Raw genomic sequence first — 19,057 nt, 5'->3', positions numbered from 1 at the left:
TATACAGGGCTCTTTTAGCTGGCTGTAGAGAAGCGTGTTCATATACATACGTTCAGTGAAATGTCCCTGAAAGGCAGGCAGCAGTGAGTCACAAACAGCTGGGCTCTCATCTACGCTAATGTTTGCTTTAAACTAAGTCTTAACCACAGCAAAAGGATCAGTTCATATCTGGTAAATCAGTCTCAGCCAAAAAAGTTGGGACACTGTACAAATTGTGAATAAAAACAGAATGCAATGATGTGGAAGGTTCATATTTTAATATTTTATTCAGAATACAACATAGGTGACTGTCAAACTAAGATAAACTGAGAAAATGTTTTTTATTTTAAGGGGAAAATAAGTTACATTTCTGGTATCAACATATCTCAAAACGTTGGGACAAGGCCATGTTTACCACTGTGTGACATCCCCTCTTCTTTTTATAACAGTCTGCAAAAGTCTGGGGACTGAGGAAGTTGAAGTTGCTCAAGTTTAGTAACAGGAATTCTGTCCCATTCTTGTCTAATACAGGCCTAGGTCTAAACTGTCTTCTTCAAAGATAAACTGTCTTAGGTCTTCTTTGTCACATCTTCCTCTTTACGATGCGCCAAATGTTTTCTATGGGTGAAAGATATGGACTGCAGGCTGGCCATTTCAGTTCCCGGATCCTTCTTCTAAGCAGCCATAATGTTGTAATTGATGCAGCATGGGGTCTGGCATTGTCATGTTGGAAAAAGCGAGGTCTTCCCTGAAAGAGACGATGTCTGGATGAAAGCATATGTTGTTCTAGAACTTACTTTCAGCATTGATGGTGCCTTTCCAGATGTGTAAGCTGCCCATGCCTTTCACACTCACTCAACCCCATACCATCAGAGATGCAGCCTTCTGAATTGAGCACTGATAACAACTTGGGTTGTCCTTGTCCTCTTAAGTCCGGATATAATGGCTGACCACAGACAAGTTTTCCACTTTGCCACAGTCCATTTTAATTGAGCCTTGGCCCAGAGAAAACACCTGCGCTTCTGGATCATGTTTAGATATGGCTTCTTTTTTGACCTATAGAGTTTTAGCGGTGGATTGTGTTCACCGACAATGTTTTCTGGAAGTATTCCTGAGCCCATGTTGTCATTTCCATTACAGTACCATTCCTGTATGTGATGCAGTGCCGTCTAAGGGCCCGAAGATCACGGGCATCCAGTATGGTTTTCCGGCCTTGACCCTTATGCACAGAGACTGTTCCAGATTCCCTGAATCTTTGGATGATATAATGCGTTGTAGATGATGACAACTTAAAAAAATTCTGAGAAACTCCTTTCTGATATTGCACCACTATTTTTCACAGCAGCATTGGTTTATTCCAGTAAACCAGTGAAAAAAAATAACTGTATCATGTCTTGAATGTTTTATTGCATATTAATGGTGTATTGCTATATTTATTCTGATAAAAGACACCAGTAGATATTTTACAGCGACTTCAAATATGGCTCATCCAATCAATATTTAGAAATGAATCAACAGAAGTGAAACAATAAAATCTATCACTGCATAATGTGCTATCATCGCATGTCCTCAGAGAAGGAGAATCAGTTTAAAGACTCAGTGAATTACATCAAATCAATCACAGTATGTTTCAGCTGTGACAGAGAACCATGGGGAGACCCTTTTTTCATGCCCTGCTGGATATAACACAAGTGTACGTGCCAGAGGTTTTGTTGGCATGTTGCAATCAAAAAATATTGCCCTGGCCCCACCTGCCTTTTGTAATGATGAAGATGGCACGGACTCTTTTCTGAGGAACAACAGAAGCTATTTACAAATCTGACAGATGCTTACTCATGGCTGATAGTTTGGTGGGGGTGTTATAGAACACAAATAGAATGTATTCACCAGGTGCATCATGTTCTGACTGCTAAAACAAGACTGATGAGGACAGTTCTTAAACACACGAGAACAAATACACACAGGCTCAAATCGGCTTCTTACTGCGGCAAAAAAAACATGGAAAATGATTGAAACTATAGTATATTTATGTGAGTGTAGTTAATGCTGTCCAATTTTGTAAATACACTACAAAATTCAAACCAAAATGTATTCAGACACCTTTAACATTTTCTCAAATGATCATAGTTTACTCGCTAGTTTAGAAAATGGTAATATGACAAGAACTCGGAGTTAAACTGTGTTAGAACAAATTCATCTTGATAATGTCAGATAACTTTGATAGAAAGGTATGTAATGGATTACAATCAAACTATCAGCTGTTCATTTTCAGCACACAATTAGATAATACCAGTTTAGATCAATCAATGGCCAAGCAATGCTTCATTTTGTTCAGTCTGTGGTGTAAAAGTTCACATTAGCAATGAAGCAAAACATGGTCAAGTCAAAGTGCCTGAATAATTTTGGTCCCAAATGTTTTATCATTTTTACTGGTAGTCTGCACCCACTAGAAAAAAATTATATCTGGTGTCTGAATAATTTTAGTTTTGGCTGTCCGTATATTAATTTATTTACACATAATGCACTAATAGTGAGCAGGGAATGAGTCCATATTTTTCATAAAAGGGGTCAGTTTGTCCTGGCATGAGTCCTTTTCAGCTATCATAGGTAAATATTTACTTTTGAAAGATCACATATGAGCCCCACGGTGAGGAATCCTTCTCGAATCGCGGTGTTTTCCCATATTATCAGTTTCCTCTCGTCTTGCAGTTTTCAATGGAAAGAATTTGATAACGTGAGTGAGGCTTGTTGGAAAATATGAGAATGTAGATAAGTGTGGGATTTTACATAATGAATATTTGTTCAGTGTTACCCAGTAATGTTCTGTTACTTGAGAAGGCCTGGTTGTTCTAAACTTGACCTTGGCTGAATTTGAGGCGTGAAAATATGAATAGTCCAAAACACTGCAGAGGTGGGAATTCAAAGAAATATTCACCTATACATTTGAGAAAAATTATATATTCTGAATAGGTACTTTTTTATTTATGTACTATTATTTATTTATTTTTAATCTCATTTAATAGGTTTCATATTTTGCAGGTGTTATTATTGACATTTGAAGACGATGTGATTTTGTCCGTCACTTTTCACAATAAAAAATGTTTTGTTTCCAATATGCTTTTGTATAATTTTCTATATATAGTATTTATAATTATATATAAAAAATATTTAATTAAAAAAATATAATAATTATAATACTGTATATAATGATTATATATTTCTTAATTAAATAAATATTTTTATATAATTATTAATACTATTTATAGAAAATTATACAAACGCATATTGAAAACAATATATATATATAGATTGTGTGTCAAACTGGCAAACTGCTGAAATCACGTGACATTGGTGATACGAATCATGATTCAATACGCTGATTCACGACCGTGAACGTGTTCTGAGGATGAACGGAGGTCTTACGGGTGTGGAACGACATTGGGGTGAGTCATTAATGAAAGAAATTTCATTTTGGCGTGAAATAACCCTTTAACTATTTCAGTGCTTTATCAATAATAATTTCAGCATTAAAGCTGACTGAATGTTGGGGCCTGAGCTTAAAGGGATAGTTCACCCAAAAATGAAAATGTAATGTTTACCTGCTTACCCCCAGAGCATCCAAGATGTAGGTGTGTTTGTTTCTTCAGTAGAACACATGTCAATGGGGTGTATTTTTATGAGAGTAAAACACACATAGACATTCGAATCCATATTAAACCTTGTGGCTCATGGCGACACATTGATGTCTTAAGACAGGAAATGATAGGTTTCTGCGAGAAACCCAACAGTATTTATGGTACTTTTTTTTACCTCATATCAGACGAATCTCATCCAGTATTCCCAGTGCCATTTCTAGGCATAGGCAAACTAAGCGGTCGCCTAGGGCGCCAACAGCTGGGGGGCACCAGTGAGACCCCGCCCCAACAAAATTTTAGTTATTTCATATATATTTTATTATTAATATTTCGTACTTTTGCTATTTCGAGGCATTATGATTAGTTGCGATTATTGGAGTGAAGTCGCCATGGTGATAATGGCACTGCTGTAATGAAATGAGATCATGTAGAGGGCGGCAGGGAACGTCGTCATCCATGCTTTAGTTTCATCATCATGAAAATGTCAAAGCCATCAGGGGCTCGGTATCGTAAAAAGAAAAAAGAGGAAATATAAAAAAGAAAGCAAAATATACAGGTATGTAAGCCTACTTATTGGTTACTTGTTCACTACTAAGCTGGTCCCTCTATCATTACGTTGAGCAAAACATTACACTGGATATTAGTACTGGACGGACCACACGCCATGCTCATTTATTTCAGGTGCAGAACATTATAGCATAGTTCATTTGAATAAAAAAACATTACATCAGAGATAGCTGTTTAGTGTAAATTGATCAAGTAATACTGTCATAACCATAGGCGTCACTAGGCACTTTTTTATGAACTTATGCCTCAGCCCCCCCCTAAAAAAATATGTGATTAACCTTTAAAAAATATGAAACTGGCGCGAGGCTTCGGCTACGGCTTCGTCCCGTCTTTTAGTCTTTGTGTCACTTTGTTCTTCAATCCGTAGCGGCGCCGAGTAACATGATTTTTAAGCTATTATTATCTAATTTTTTGGCCTTCAGATCATCTTAAAATACACATATGTAGATCATAGAAATCAAAAGTTTTTTATTTATTTACTGAAGGTTACAAATGGAATTATATTATTTTACAATATATACACATTCATTATTAATCGTATGCCTAATCTAATGAAAATGGCTTTGTTAATATTTCTTGTTTGTTAATTAGGTCTACATTATGAATCACATAGGGTTTATTTTCAGTTAAAAATTTTGAAATTAGACAAAGGTTTATTCATTTGTCTGGACTTAAAGGACAACTCCGGTGAAAAATGAACCTAGGGGTAATTAAAGGGGTGGTAAAACATTCTTTCGAAGCCTGGATTGTGTTTGCGGGGTGCACTGTAATGTGCTCATGCTTCGTTTTTGAAAAATTGCATTATTTTTCATACATTTGACCTTTATTGTACACTGCTCTGTCTCCTTGTAAAAACGGTCTGGTTTCCTGGTTCTATGAAGTCAGTCCCTCAAAAATACGCAATGGGCTCAGATTGGTTAGCTGGCCCAGCTGTGTTCTGATTCTCTAACCGCCTAGCACACTCCAGCCTACTCTTCTCCACAGCAATTAAAAAATAGCCTCGCCCCCCATATTTAATATTCTCGGAAGAGGGGTTTATGCAAATATTGGAGCTGCTGATGTCAGCAAGTCTGGAGGAAAAGGCTGTAGTTCCCTACCGGCCGTTTGCTGTAGTCCTTAGAAATTGATTTCTTTAAAACCAAATCACCCTTTGCTTTAAACTTTGAGCGTTGTAACTTTGCAGATGTTGTTTATGCTCAAACAGCAACATTACACACTAGCAAAAGTTAGAAATTCAGGAAATCATGTTTTACCACCCCTTTAAAACATGGTTACCAAGTAGATCGTTCTCTGGGATTGCATTTCATGAAAATTGAATGTAAAGAGTTTTATCTCTAAAAACAGATTTGCTTATAACGCTAGTCTATGGGGCACAGAATAAAGCCGGGTGCACACTGTGCGATTTTGCCCATGATTTGGCCATCTGAGACAAATTTAGCAAATCCTAAAAGATTCCTCTGATCCAAGGCTAAAATCTGACGTCTTTGGTCGTTAGTTTGACATGTTCACTAGCAGGTGATTAAAGCCCCACTTGGCTACTTTTGCTCTCGGGGTCCCCCTACAGTTTGGAAAAAATAATGTCCTCAACTACTGTCGTAAGATCTGTCATCCTACAACAGGGGATGCCATCGCGCGTGCATTTGCTGACACCCCTGATAGCCCTGAACTAGTGATGCACGGGTCGTCTCATAACCCGCGGACCCCGTATGTCTATTTAATGGTCGCGGGTGCGGGGCGGGTTGTAAAAATATATACAGTGGTGCGGTGCAGGCCAAATAACTTCATAAAAGTGGCGCCGCGGGTTGGTGCAGCACTAACAGTTACATTGGAGGAGAAGTTCGCGTGTCGGCGCGTGTGAAAGGTCTTCATCCCAGGTAACGTTACAGTCAGTGGCATATGTTTCAGCATGTCATATGAATATAATTTCATGGGTTTTATTTTTTTCAAATGCCAAATAATCACAATGTTTACGTTTAAAAGCCAGCGTCATTATAGTAGTCTATTGGTTACCGTTTTACAGAATCTATATGATACTTCAGTTCCATGTTTGAGTGGTAGGTAATCACTGTAAGCATGACAGCATCGGTCGGGCACGCCTCCTTCAGCTCACGCCGACGAGCAAACGCTGGTCACGTGTTGATCCTCGTCCTGCCTTTAATCACATCACTTTTTCGTTTCCTCTTATTGCTTTCCTCCAACAAAACCTTTTCTTTCTTATTTGTCTCTGCTGCTTCGGACATGACTATATTATCCGACGAACAAAGTTGGGCTCGCACGTCCGAATTCAAGGAAGTGTGGGTGTTGGTGGAAGTGACGTATATGCCGTAAAGCAGTCGAATTTTGTAGTTCTTTTTGTTCTCGGGTTACTACCCGAAACCCGAAGTTTAAAAGTACGATTAAAAACCATACAGACCCCGTCAAGCTATGGCAGACGTGTCATTCAACCTATTGTAAGTCGATTTATCATCACAAGAGTCTTAAAAAATATATTATGAAGGTTGAAAAGTTACCTGGTGCTGCTTTAATGACTGCTGCGATCAAATTTTACCTCAGACGAAATTCTTGCAGTGTCAGAAGATTTGCCACAAATGTGACTTCTCCTACGACAGCAGTCAAATATCTCGGTTTTTCAAGACAAACTATGACCAAAACGAGAGCTAGAGATTTCTTTGTAGCCACCATTTCAGTCCATGCAGCTCACTGTCACCAAACGCGTCATTCATTGACGATATAAAACTCTGGGCGAGTTTTCTTGCGTGCGTCCATTTTAGCGCACCTCGACTATCGCACAGTCTTACATTAATGACAACTGAGATCTTACAGTGTGACATGGCTTACATCGGGGATCATGTTCGTACAGTCTGACAAGGAACATTCACAAAGGATTTAGAAAAATCGCACAGTGTGCAGGACCCTTAAGTCAAATTAAATCGCTAGATAATACCATTAACAAGGCTCAAAATAGCCTCACATTAACACAGTAGCATAATGGCGGTCCCTACATGCAAACCGAAGCATTGAGAATTTTGTAAGTGTACAAACAATTTAATAAGAAGAGACTTTATTAAGACAGTCCATTACGCGTATACAAACAGAAGCCATAACTGGAAAAAAGTCTCGATGAGTTGAGCCACGAACGCTGTGCTAAGTGATGAACTGTGACTTGGAATCTCATATGGTCCATTGTTTCCAGAAGAAAGCACCGAACACAGCAGAGTAAAATAATTTAATAAATAAAAAAAACTTATTTAAAACTTAAATAAATAAAAAATGTAATTAGATTTCATAAGTTTAAAGGTGCACTATGCAACTTTCCGTTCACTGGAGGGCGCCTATGCAAAACAAATGCGTAGTTTGATGATGCAAAGTGTGAGCGCAGCATCTTGGGAGATGTGGTCTTCTCATCACAGCCGGTGGAAAATAGGACTCGGGCAGAAATCACGTTCATGCATGCGGTTATTAACGTTACTGTAGTCTAAAGCAGAGCAGGACCGAGTGTTGTGGAGCTGAGCACAGCTGCAGGAGCAATTGTTAAACAAATACCCGCCTCGCGAATACCGGGACTTTTATTATGACGGGACGGGACACAGTCGCAGGGCGCCTGCACAGATCCGCTCTTCCGGCTATGATTTTGAGGTAATGCAGCTCTGTTTATCATAGATAAACAGATACATTTAAGTGTGTTTAAAACAATGTTATGACGTTACTCCGTACGTTCACTTGTTCACACTGCTAAGAGTAAAGCGCTCCTGCCAAATAAAAGCCGAAACAGAGGGTAGCGCAGATATGACGCAATTGACAGGCGACTCACTCAAATGCAATGCTGCAACGTCCCTGTCCTTAGTTAAAATAGCAATTTTCTCACAATTTACAAATAGTTGGAAACATCTAGGATATTGTACTCAACTGAACAAAATATATAACACCGGCCTAGTGGTTTTTGGATATTTTACTGCAAAAATACTACATAGTGCACCTTTAATTTCTATCGACCAGCTCACTTAACACAGTGTTCGTGGCTCGACTCGTCGAGATTGTTTTCCAAGACGAGCGTTAAAAGTAGGGCCGGGAATCGATTAAAAAAATTAATCTAATTAATTAGAGGCATTGTATAATTATAGTATAATTGCATATAAATATTTAACCTGTATTTTTAGTATACCATTGAATAATGACTGAATACATAAGCTTAATTAACAAAATATTGTTTACTTATTTCAGTCCAGCAGACCAGTGCGATGTTTGCCATTAAGTGTAGCAATAGCATATTTGTGATATTTGAGGCTCGATGTGCTGCGGTGATACGCAAATTCCTTGTTGTATTGCTTGCACACAACCATGCTCTTGTCGACGCTTCAGTCCTTTTCGTTTTTTAAAACAAAATTTCCCATCTACGGGGCCAAACAAAGCGGTCTCATCAGCTTCTTCATTCATGTTTACTCATGGTTTGTTGTTGTCGTGACTCGAGATTTCTAGGCTAGTTGAGTTGCGCTGCTAAAATTCGCACTCAGCCTCAGCAGTTTCTGTGAACAAAGCCCGCCTACTCTGATTTGATTGGTTTTCTCAAATATTTTGACATTGACGAGCGGTGACAGACCGGTGAGGCTCATATTTACGCACACATCTCTGCTTCTGACATGCGCTCTGCTCTGCGCCGCTGTATAATGAAGAACACAGACTAAAAGATGGGACAAAGGCAAAGCTGAAGCTTCCCGCCAGTTTCACATATTTTTTAGGGGAGGCTGAAGCATAAGTTTAGGGGGGCTGAAGCCCCCCCTAAAAAGGGCCTAGTGACGCCCATGATGATTGCACCAGGTTTTTGACCTTCTTTGGCGGAAGTAAGGCCGGGGACACACTGCAAGCGTGCCGTGAGCGTCTCGGCTGCGTGGCGTGTCCGTTTTTATTTCGGCTCCCATGTTAACCGGTTAGAGCTTGCATACTGCCTGCGTCACACGCGGTCCAAGCCGCGCGGAAAACGCGTGCATGTTTCAAATAGAAGAGACACCTATATTTCACGCGACACGCAAGCGTGTTGGAAGCGTTTCTAGGCAAAATAGAATAAGAAAAGTATGCCATTTTGACACGAATACATATTAAAAAATGATATTTTAATGTTTGAAAGTCTGTAGGTTAACATAAATGCAGATATAGGCTTAATTGTAATAATAAAAAAACAACATAATTATCGATTTTGAAATAATAAACCAGTCAATACAGAACAAAATGTTCTGTAGCATATTTTGCCGTCAATACCATAGATATGTATCAATAGGCTACTGCCGACGTTGTCTTTGCTGTATCAATATTTATATTTAACATGAAGTATAGGGCTTCCCTGTACATTAATAGCAGCAGCAGCGCCGCGTCAGACACGCTTCTGGTGTGCAAAGACAGATAAAACGCCAGGCAGCCGCCCCGCGGCTGACACGCACACACCCCGCTTGCAGTGTGTCTCCAGCCTAACGGCATTGGGAATACTAGATGAGATTCTTTTGATATGAGGACAAAAAATAACAAATACTGTTGGGTTTCTCTCAGAAACTGATCGTTTCATGTCTTAAGACATCAATGTATCATCACAAGCTGCCGGGTTTAATATGGATTTGTATGTCTGTGTGTTTTTTACTCTCATAGTGGCTCTAGAAAACACCCCATTGACATACATTATACAAGCAACGGTTGAGTTAAAAATCTTAATTTGTGTTCTACTGAAGAAACACACACACCTACATCTTGGATGCCCAGGGGGAAAGCAGATAAACATCAAATTTCTTTTTTGTGGGAACTATCCCTTTAATAAAAAATAAAAAATCATATTGCATTTCTTTTAGATAGCACTATATTTGTTTATTTTCTAATTAGATTTTTTTAAATCTATTTTCTGACATTGTCGAAATATGAAATATGTCAGTTTTTGTAAGAATATAGTGATGTTAGAAGGTGCTTGAGGGAACCCAGCGTTGATTCATGATCTAAATCTGTGTCCTTATTGCACAAAAAGATCTGACCCTGCTGGAAACAGGATATTCCATGCTGATGTAATGATGATTTTTTCAGAGACATATGGGGCACTGCCATTGATCAGATCTTACATCATTATGACTGTATACAGAAGCCTCATTTCCCTGTAACACTGTTATGAAGTTATGATGTCATAGGTGTGCAATAACACAGCATGAGCGTAATGTGCCCTTTTTAGTGTGTGCTTGCATAAATGTATGTGTGTGTGGACTTACATGTGTTCGGAGGGGGGTGGAAGCAGCTGGGGACATCAAGTTTCTCTCCGGTGAGATAATTAAGCTGTAAGAGTGCTGTCAATCCCCCCTCATCCCTGTTGCTTACTAATTACCCGACTAGGTGTCAATACTCCAGAGCAATGAGTAGAGCTGACATGTGAAAAGAAGAGAAAGCAGAAAAATTGATTAGAGGATTTGCACAAACACTGTGCATTCTGTCTTTTTATTATTTTGTTTATTTTTCAAATATTTTATTTTTGCACTTTTTGAACACATTCAACATTACATAAGTGATATAGTTTTGTAATACCAAATATTCACAATTGTTCAAAAGTTTGGAGTCAGTAAATTTCTTATTTTTTACAGAACAAAATAGCCTTATATTGTATTATGATGACAAATGCATATATATATATATTATATATATTATATCAATATATATATAATATATTATATATATTATATCAACATATATATATATATTATATATATTATATCAAATACATTATGGTTGCCATTAAAATATTACGCTGTTTTCAACAATAATAAATGTGTCTCGAGCATCAAAAGTCACATTTAAATAATTTCTGAATGGTCATGCGACACCGAAGACTGGAGTCTTTGCATCACAGGAATAAATTGCATTTGAAAATATTAAAACAGAAAACAGTTCTTTTAAATTGTAATAATATTTCACAATATTACGGTTTTGCTGTATTTTGAGGGGAAAAAAACCCAACTGCAGTCTTCGTGAGCAGAAGAGACTTCTTTCAAAATTTAAAATCTTACTGATCCCAAACATTCGAAAGGTAGTGTATAATTTAATATAATTATTGTATATACCCCCCAGCTAACATAATAAGTACTATAATGTTAGATTCAACTTTTTAGGCAATAATTGTCCCTTGCAAATGATTCTTAGAGGCTTGTTTAATTTAATGGCATATTATTTTATTTGTTATACTTTGTAAAAATATAGGCCTACTTTGAATTAATAAAATATTTGTAATAATATTTAATATAAACTGATCAGTCATAACATTATGACCAGTGAAGTGAATAACACTGAATCTCTTTACCCAAGGCGGCTAAGGCTCAATGATGCACGTGGTGAGTGAAGACTGGCCCGTGTGGTCCGCAGAATAATGCCACAAAGCAAAATTGTCCAGTAATGGTTTGAGGAGTACAATAATGAGTTTAATGTGTTGACTTGGCCCCCAAATTTTCGAGCATTTGTGGGATGTGCTGAACAAACGAGAACCTTTTCACATTTCTGGGTTTCTCAGAGCGGAAATCATCATAGTTGGGTTAACTTTTATAGCGGTGAATGAGAGAATACATTAAATATATTTTTTATGTCTCCATTTGCTTAAATAGCAAAAGAAAAACGCAACAATAAGGTTTCACTACTTTCAAAAAGAGGAAAAAAATAGAGTGGGATGAATAACGGCAGCGATAAGAGAGAATTATGTTATTTTTACCATCACTCCCATAGACGCTGTATTAGAAACACCCTCACAGCAGCGGTAAGTAGTTTTTTGTAATTTGAGGCAAAAGTAATATAATACAAACTATTAGTGTTATAAATGTACATACATTTAAAAAAAAAATCAAATGCAAAAAACATTCCAGGATTAACCATATTGATGACCGTTAAAACGTGTCATCACAGTCTGTGAAAAGGGTCTAGTCCGATCCATGGAAGCCCAACTCGCAATTTACAGGACTTAAATGATCTTCTGCTAACATCTTGTTGCCAGATACCACAGCACACCCTCAGGGGTCTAGTGGAGTCCATACCTCGACGGGTCAGGGCTGTTTTGGCAGCAAAAGGGGGACCAACACAATATTATCATAATGTTCTGCCTGATCGGTGTATATTAAATCAAATGCTAAATAACATAAAAGGTCATTATTGTCCCTATATTTTCATTTAGTCTCTTATTGTGACATTTTTTACCACCTCTGATTAATTTATGTTTCTGCGCTGTATGAATTCTTGTAGTAAAGGTTGTTTAATATAATTATTTTGAGATATCCTCAAACACCCCCTCCATCTCCCCCCAAAGCCATGCAACTGACTTAAATGACAGTGATGCAGTGTGAGGAGAGTGTCCGATGTGGGGGGTTCAGCAGGGACCATCTGTTCAGACCCCCTTCTATGAACTCCACAGGGGCCTTCCAAGGACATTGGGTGGTGGGGTAATAATAAGTGTGTCCACAGGCCCTCTACAAACAAACATAAGGCACTTGGAAAGTGCATGGAAAAATCGACATGGCCTAATAAATGATATCACAGAAAGCATGAAATATGAGATTTAAAAATAATTAGGGAAGAATGGTCAAATTTAACATGTAACACTTTTCTTCCCAAAGTGGATAAAACATTGCAGCAGGATGATGTCTCTGTTACGCCCATAGACTGGTAACAGGTGTCTATCCCATTGTCCTCTTTGTCCAGAAATGAGACAAAGTCTCAGATTGGCCAGACAATGAGGTGGTGGTGGACTCATGAATATCTGAGAAGTGAGTTTGAATGTGGTCAGTGGGGGGTGATGAAGTGCATTTATTTCAAATCTATTTCCATATGCTTTGGAGTCATTCGTCATTGAGCGTTTACGGATCTATTTATGCATGTGGCACAGTGGGTTTGGTTAAGAGACTTGGTTAACATAGAGTTTAACATATGCAGGACCATAAATCACAGCCAGATAACACTGGGTCAAGATATGCAGACGCCAAAAAGCCTATGTTTTGTCTGAAACATCTTGGAAATGTTTTCATTGGTGTGTCTGTTATGATACAAAAAAAATGAAACTGCAGCCAATTTGACAAGAGCATTATTACATCTTCTCCCATATGGCTTGGAGGCACCACTGAGGAATGTAATTAAACATGTAGCAAACTAATTACCAAATGGAGTAAATTATATGGTAAAGTACACAACAGTTGTCTCAACAAGTCTAGGAACAATTCAATTGTTCAGCGATATCAGCTACCACTAAAACCCCTCGGGGGCCTGTAATTCAAAGAACTTGTGAGGAACACTGTGTTAGGAAAAAACCTGTGTCAAGGGTTGCAAATTCCCGGAATGTATGATCACTGGTGGAAAAGGACCATCATGTACTGACAAGCAGTGACTAGTAATACTAATGATACTGTGTGTATATATGACATGAATGTACAGGGGCTGTTGTGGTTGAGTGAATGTGGCTGATGTGTGTTATTGACATTGCTGCCTTAAAAATAGCTTACTTCCGCAAAATAAGGTGGGTAGGGAATAAGGGAATATTGGGGAAATGTAACCATCAGCCATCATGATTATAACAATGTACCTTTATATTATGAAAAAAAAATCACTTTTATTAAACCTCACAATAGACAATTATCACTCAAATTAGCACTTTGACACAATGTTTTATATTAATTATATTATTTCAATTATGTTTATTTATTTAATTAAAGGGTTACTTCAGTGATTAGCATATGGCTTTGTATCAGTAGAAACCCTGGAGTATATTCAAATGATTGTGCTTTCCCCCCTCATATCCCCCTGAGACAAGAGGTTTATGCATTTTATTTCTGGAAAAATTCCTCCTATGACGCAAAATGACGATATTTGCATCATCGGAGGAATGTTTGGCCAAAGGCTAAAGACTACAGCCAGCAGAGGGAGCCATTTCCGCATGTTTTGAACCTGCGCATGGGGGATGGGAGATCACACTCACAGCTCAGCTCAGCAGCTACAGGCACTCATTTGAACGGAGCTATGGTGAGCAATATAAGTCTTTTAACTTCTCAAATTATTTTCTATGAAAGTTAAGCTTGCAAAGGCATGAACTGAAACGCGCCAGAATGAACTCACGTTGTGAATGTATGCCACGAGTGTAGTCGCGATTACCTCAGCTCTCATCATGAGAGCTCATTCAGCTCATTTATCTCACTCCTGACTCACTCATTATATTGAACAGACAAGTTCAGTTTTTAATTGTAGTGTCTTCTCCAACTCAGTCACAGTGATCCAGTAGCGGTGGCTTTGGGAATGGCCTCACAGTGCAGCGAGGCATTCTGGGAATTGTAGTTTTTCATCCCCATGAGACAAAAATACATTTTCTGTCTTTTTTCAGTCTAGAAGGCACCAAATTCAAAAATAATTTCACATTTCTACTACATTGATGACCCAGTTTAAATACAGATTCATCTTCCCAGTGCTGAAGCTGTCTGTTTTTATGTGTTAATCAAACAAAAGAAAGAAAATGTGTACAGTGAAGACTATGCAGTGATTTCTGACTTTACATAGCCCGCGAAATAACACGTACGGATGCTTGCATTACACATAAGATGGATACCCTCATCACTATTCCCTACTCCCCTAATATAGGTCACTGAATGAGTAGTTGAAAAGGAGTGAGCAGACGCTGAGTGTGCCGTAAGTGCAGCGGTTTGTGGATGCCATGTTCTGGTAATATTTGGGAAATCATTTGTGGCGACACTCACAGTGCATGGAAGTTTACATCAGAAAACTCATGACTGTGCATTATGGGAATAAATCAGCACACTCGATCATGTCCTGTATGTTTTTGGACACCACTACAAATGGCTGTCCTTTCAAATAGTGCATTTATATAAGAATAGGGTGCCACTTACCCTCACCTACTGGCATGTTAATTAAACCTGAAAGAGACAGACTGAGTATTTGAAATACACAGTCACAAACACAAACATAGTGATACCAAAGACACAGTGGTGTCAAACTGTTTTATCGGCATATCTGGAACACTGTTCGACCAATCAGAACTAACTGCTGTATGAATGCCATCAAAACAGTGACCTTTATATGGCACAAATACAATCAGGATCACTACACCGGAAGTGAATACAACTAGAACAACATAGATAAAGTGAGAAGCTATGCACTCAGTGAACTGAAGCACTTTTGAACAGCCATCTTTTTTAAGTGAATGACTGTGTCTGAAATCACATACTCTCTGAGTAGACCTTCTTCTGAACAAGTTGCAACTGTACAAAAGTATGTTATATTATGCTATGGATGTGTGTAGTATGAATATAATGCGTACTACATCCATCATTTTACCTCAGACATACTACATCCATCAATTTTCATGTGACCTACCGGCATCAGTTGCGTCGCATCCATGCCATGCATTTATCCTCTCCTGTGGACTCATGGAATAGTATAGTCTCCATCAGATGTGCACTTTATAATCTTACTGGAAGTTGTAGGTCATCCTGGTACTTCTCGCTTATGAATACTGTGAATTCGGACAGACTGCTCTTATCACATTTTCATCTACAACATAAGCCCCGTTTCCACCAAAATTACCCGGAACAATTTGTACCAGGAACTTTTCTCCCCCCCAGACCTGCAGCTGTCTGCGTTTCGACCGCGATAAAGTTCCGAGAAGATTAGGCAAATTAGTCCGCTGATGTAGGACTGCGCGCGACTGCTCCTCCAAAATCAGTGAAGGACAGTAATCATTTGTGTGTGTACCGATTGAAAGATTTAGTGAACTGTTTACATGAGACGTTATCTAAACCGATCTGGTGTTTACATGTGATGACTTTCAATCGCAATCATTTTGTCACATGCAGTTTGTCTGCCGCACCAAAAATGTCAACGCTGTTTTCTCCAGCAGCTGTAATGTGTTAACTGTAGCCATAGCAACTCTTAACGGCCACCAGGACTAATACAGTATTATTTATAGCTATTTGTTGTAAAGTGTAATAATCATCTCAGAAAAAAAAATCTTCTGTCAGGCGCAGTTAAAGTAAAAACTGCCTGGGGCAATATACGCTGTGTCATTACTCCAACATTATCTTCATAACTTACGAAATAAAAAGTTTACCCCTCAGAAAAATTAGCTTTCTTCTCTTGTCAACATGAGCGCGGCGCGCGCCGTCACGTCATGTAAGGACACACACTTAAAAGTAATCGGTCAGGTCGTTTACATGGTGAAAAAAAAATAATAACGAGTATGGAAGAGATTCAAGCTTTGCTGCTTTTGCTGGTTATGTATAGGTTTACTAAAGAGGTAATTAAGAACGACAGAAAAGAGCACTAATATGCAGATTCAGCAGCATGCAGCTGCAGCATATTCAGAAAGCTTGTAAAGCTAGATTTAAAATGACAATGTATATTATTATCAGCTATTACGGACATTGAACGTGAGATGGCTGAGACCGCGCGCCACCAGACAGAGAGCAAAGACTGATATTTACTGAACGCAGAACGAACCTCGCAAAAGACTTTTAAAAATGCCGGTTGAACTGCGTGAGCTCAACCAATCAGCATGTTCAGCGCCCAAGTCCCGCCCTCGAAAGTTCCTGAACTTTGAAAAAGTACTACCTCGCGAGCAGGGCCGTTTGGAGGGGGAAATATTTACCCGGAACTTCAATTTTACCCTGGTTCCTGCGGTCTAAACACACGAAGTACCACCCAAAGTTCCTAGTTCCTGGGTAAAGTTCCTGTGGTGGAAACGGGGCTATAGTCATGAAATATGTGATTTTGGATGCAGACATTCAGTCAGTTAAAGGAACACACCGACCTTTTGGGACTTTAGCTTATGCACCGTATATCCCCCAGAGTTAGATAACATGTAAACATGTCCAATACATGTAAATAGGAAAATGTTGCCGTTATTTTGTCACTTATTGAGAAGTAGGCTAGATGGAGCTGTTTACTTCCAGTCTTTGTGCTAAGCTAGGCTAGCGGTGGGTGCGCCAAACAGTTATGGCACACACAGAGATAAAAAGGGTATGTATGGACTTATCTAACTCTGGGGGATACGGTGAGTCGAAGTGGTCCTTTAAAAATGTCAGTTTTTCCTTTCTGGCAGTTGCGCCTTAAATTTGGCTACACAGTTGTGTTTGAAATATATACATATTGCTTATAAGTTGTAATTGATTCATTTATTTTGTAGTGTAGTCTTAAAGCATAATCGCATAAAGCAGATAATTGTTTAAATCAATGATTTAACCATTCATCTAAACAGAATAGCTGTAGAATGTCATGTTGGACATGGACCAGTTGCATTAGCACAAACAGCTCCATAGTTAGTATACATGCAGCTCCAAAGGTTAAAGTTGACTCCACCTATCTCTTTGTGTCCGTTTTGCTAGACCATCTCTGCCAGGCAATGTTATTGTGAGCCCGGCTATGTCTGCAATAGATTCCATGCCCAGTGCCAGCAGACCATTATCACCATTAGACAAGGGCCTTGGTGTACTGGTTTGTACTTTAGAGAGCTGGCTGGACTCCACGCAAATGAAGATTCATTATGGATGGTCCCAGTGTGGCTGAATGCAAACCTGACCCCACTACCACCCCCACAGGGGTTTGTGTCCAATGGACCATTATGATGTCCTTGGAGGCACCGGACCGTGAATTTATGGGCTATCTTCCTTACTCTCCACTTCCCAGTGTTCCATGATGCTATTTTGTAGTAGATTAAGCTAAAAAGTATTTGTTCCAAAAACATTAAATAGACATTGAACTCATTAACTGTCTTAGCTGTGAGAAGACAAATATGCCAGAGTCAGGAATACCACGCACGTCGTAAATGTTTTAAGTGGCTTCCTTTTCCACATCTACAATAACATGGGAGTGGCTTTACAAAAATATCTCACTGGAAATAAGGGAAGACGGTTCAGGCGACGGTTCGAGTCTGTGTTGAATTATCATTCCTACCGCGTAGTATTACTACAACTGTAAATGGTTAGACACAAAAGAATAGTAGTGTCAAATACATCATTAAATGTACAAGAACGCCGCGAAGGACGTTTCCAAATTAGTTTTAATTTTTCACGAGTCATTCAGGTCTGGTGTAAATGTGCTGCGCCCAAAATCGCGGACTTTCAGATTAATTTATTAGTAAATTCAATGAGCAACTTAACTTACCTCTATACAGTGATGGCAAGGAAACACTGATTCACAATTCACTTAATGAATCTTTTGTTTTGAATCAATGCTTCGAAGCTTCGAGCTGACCAAATCACGTTTAAAGTGATAGTTCACCCAAAAGGTCTCTAAATTAGATATGAATACATTTAATGTTTGTTCATGGGTTTACTTGAGCGTGAGTTTGATTAAAGGGATAGTCCACCCAAAAATTCAAACGACCCCATGATTTACTCAGCCTCAAGCCATAGATGTGACATCCTTCTTCAGACTAATACAATCAGAGATATATATATAAAAAAATGTCCTGTCTAATCCAAGCAATATAATGGCAAGTGAATGGCTGCCCGACATTTGAAGCTCCAAAATCCATTATAAAAGTAATCCACACAGCTCCAGGGGGTTAAAAAAGTCCTTCTAAAGTGAATCAATAGGTTTATAAGAAAAAAATGTTGTGTCATTACGCTTTTTTCTTAAGTTGATTATGAAAGGTGGTCTGCCGGAAGCTAGATACTTTATCTTATATTATATTATATATTTATTTTATTGTTTTTTTCCTTTTTTGCCAGTAGATTTGACTCGTTTTGTGAAGCAATTGGTTCAGTCGACTCAAAAGGCAAGTCAACTTTCTATGGTTCCTCTAAGCGGTGCCTGATTATAAATGATAAAAAAATTGGTTTATGCTCTAAATATAGGAAACATGTTCATTAATGTCTTTTACA

General features: G+C 38.5%; 1 long non-coding RNA gene across 1 annotated transcript; it reads right to left on the bottom strand.

The window, feature by feature from the left end:
• Positions 1–617: 617 nt before the first annotated feature.
• On the bottom strand, positions 618–18,376 carry LOC137065070 (uncharacterized). The gene is made up of 4 exons (XR_010901586.1): positions 18,336–18,376; positions 15,552–15,690; positions 10,418–10,567; positions 618–727 (listed from the first exon to the last, which is right to left on the bottom strand). It is a non-coding gene; the product is annotated as an uncharacterized lncRNA (long non-coding RNA).
• Between the last annotated feature and the right edge of the window lie 681 nt (positions 18,377–19,057).

The sequence above is a fragment of the Pseudorasbora parva genome, chromosome 25 (genome assembly GCF_024679245.1).
Source record: "Pseudorasbora parva isolate DD20220531a chromosome 25, ASM2467924v1, whole genome shotgun sequence".
NCBI lineage: Eukaryota > Metazoa > Chordata > Actinopteri > Cypriniformes > Gobionidae > Pseudorasbora > Pseudorasbora parva.
Note: the sequence above shows the minus strand (reverse complement) of the source record. Positions and strands in the feature narration are given on the sequence as shown.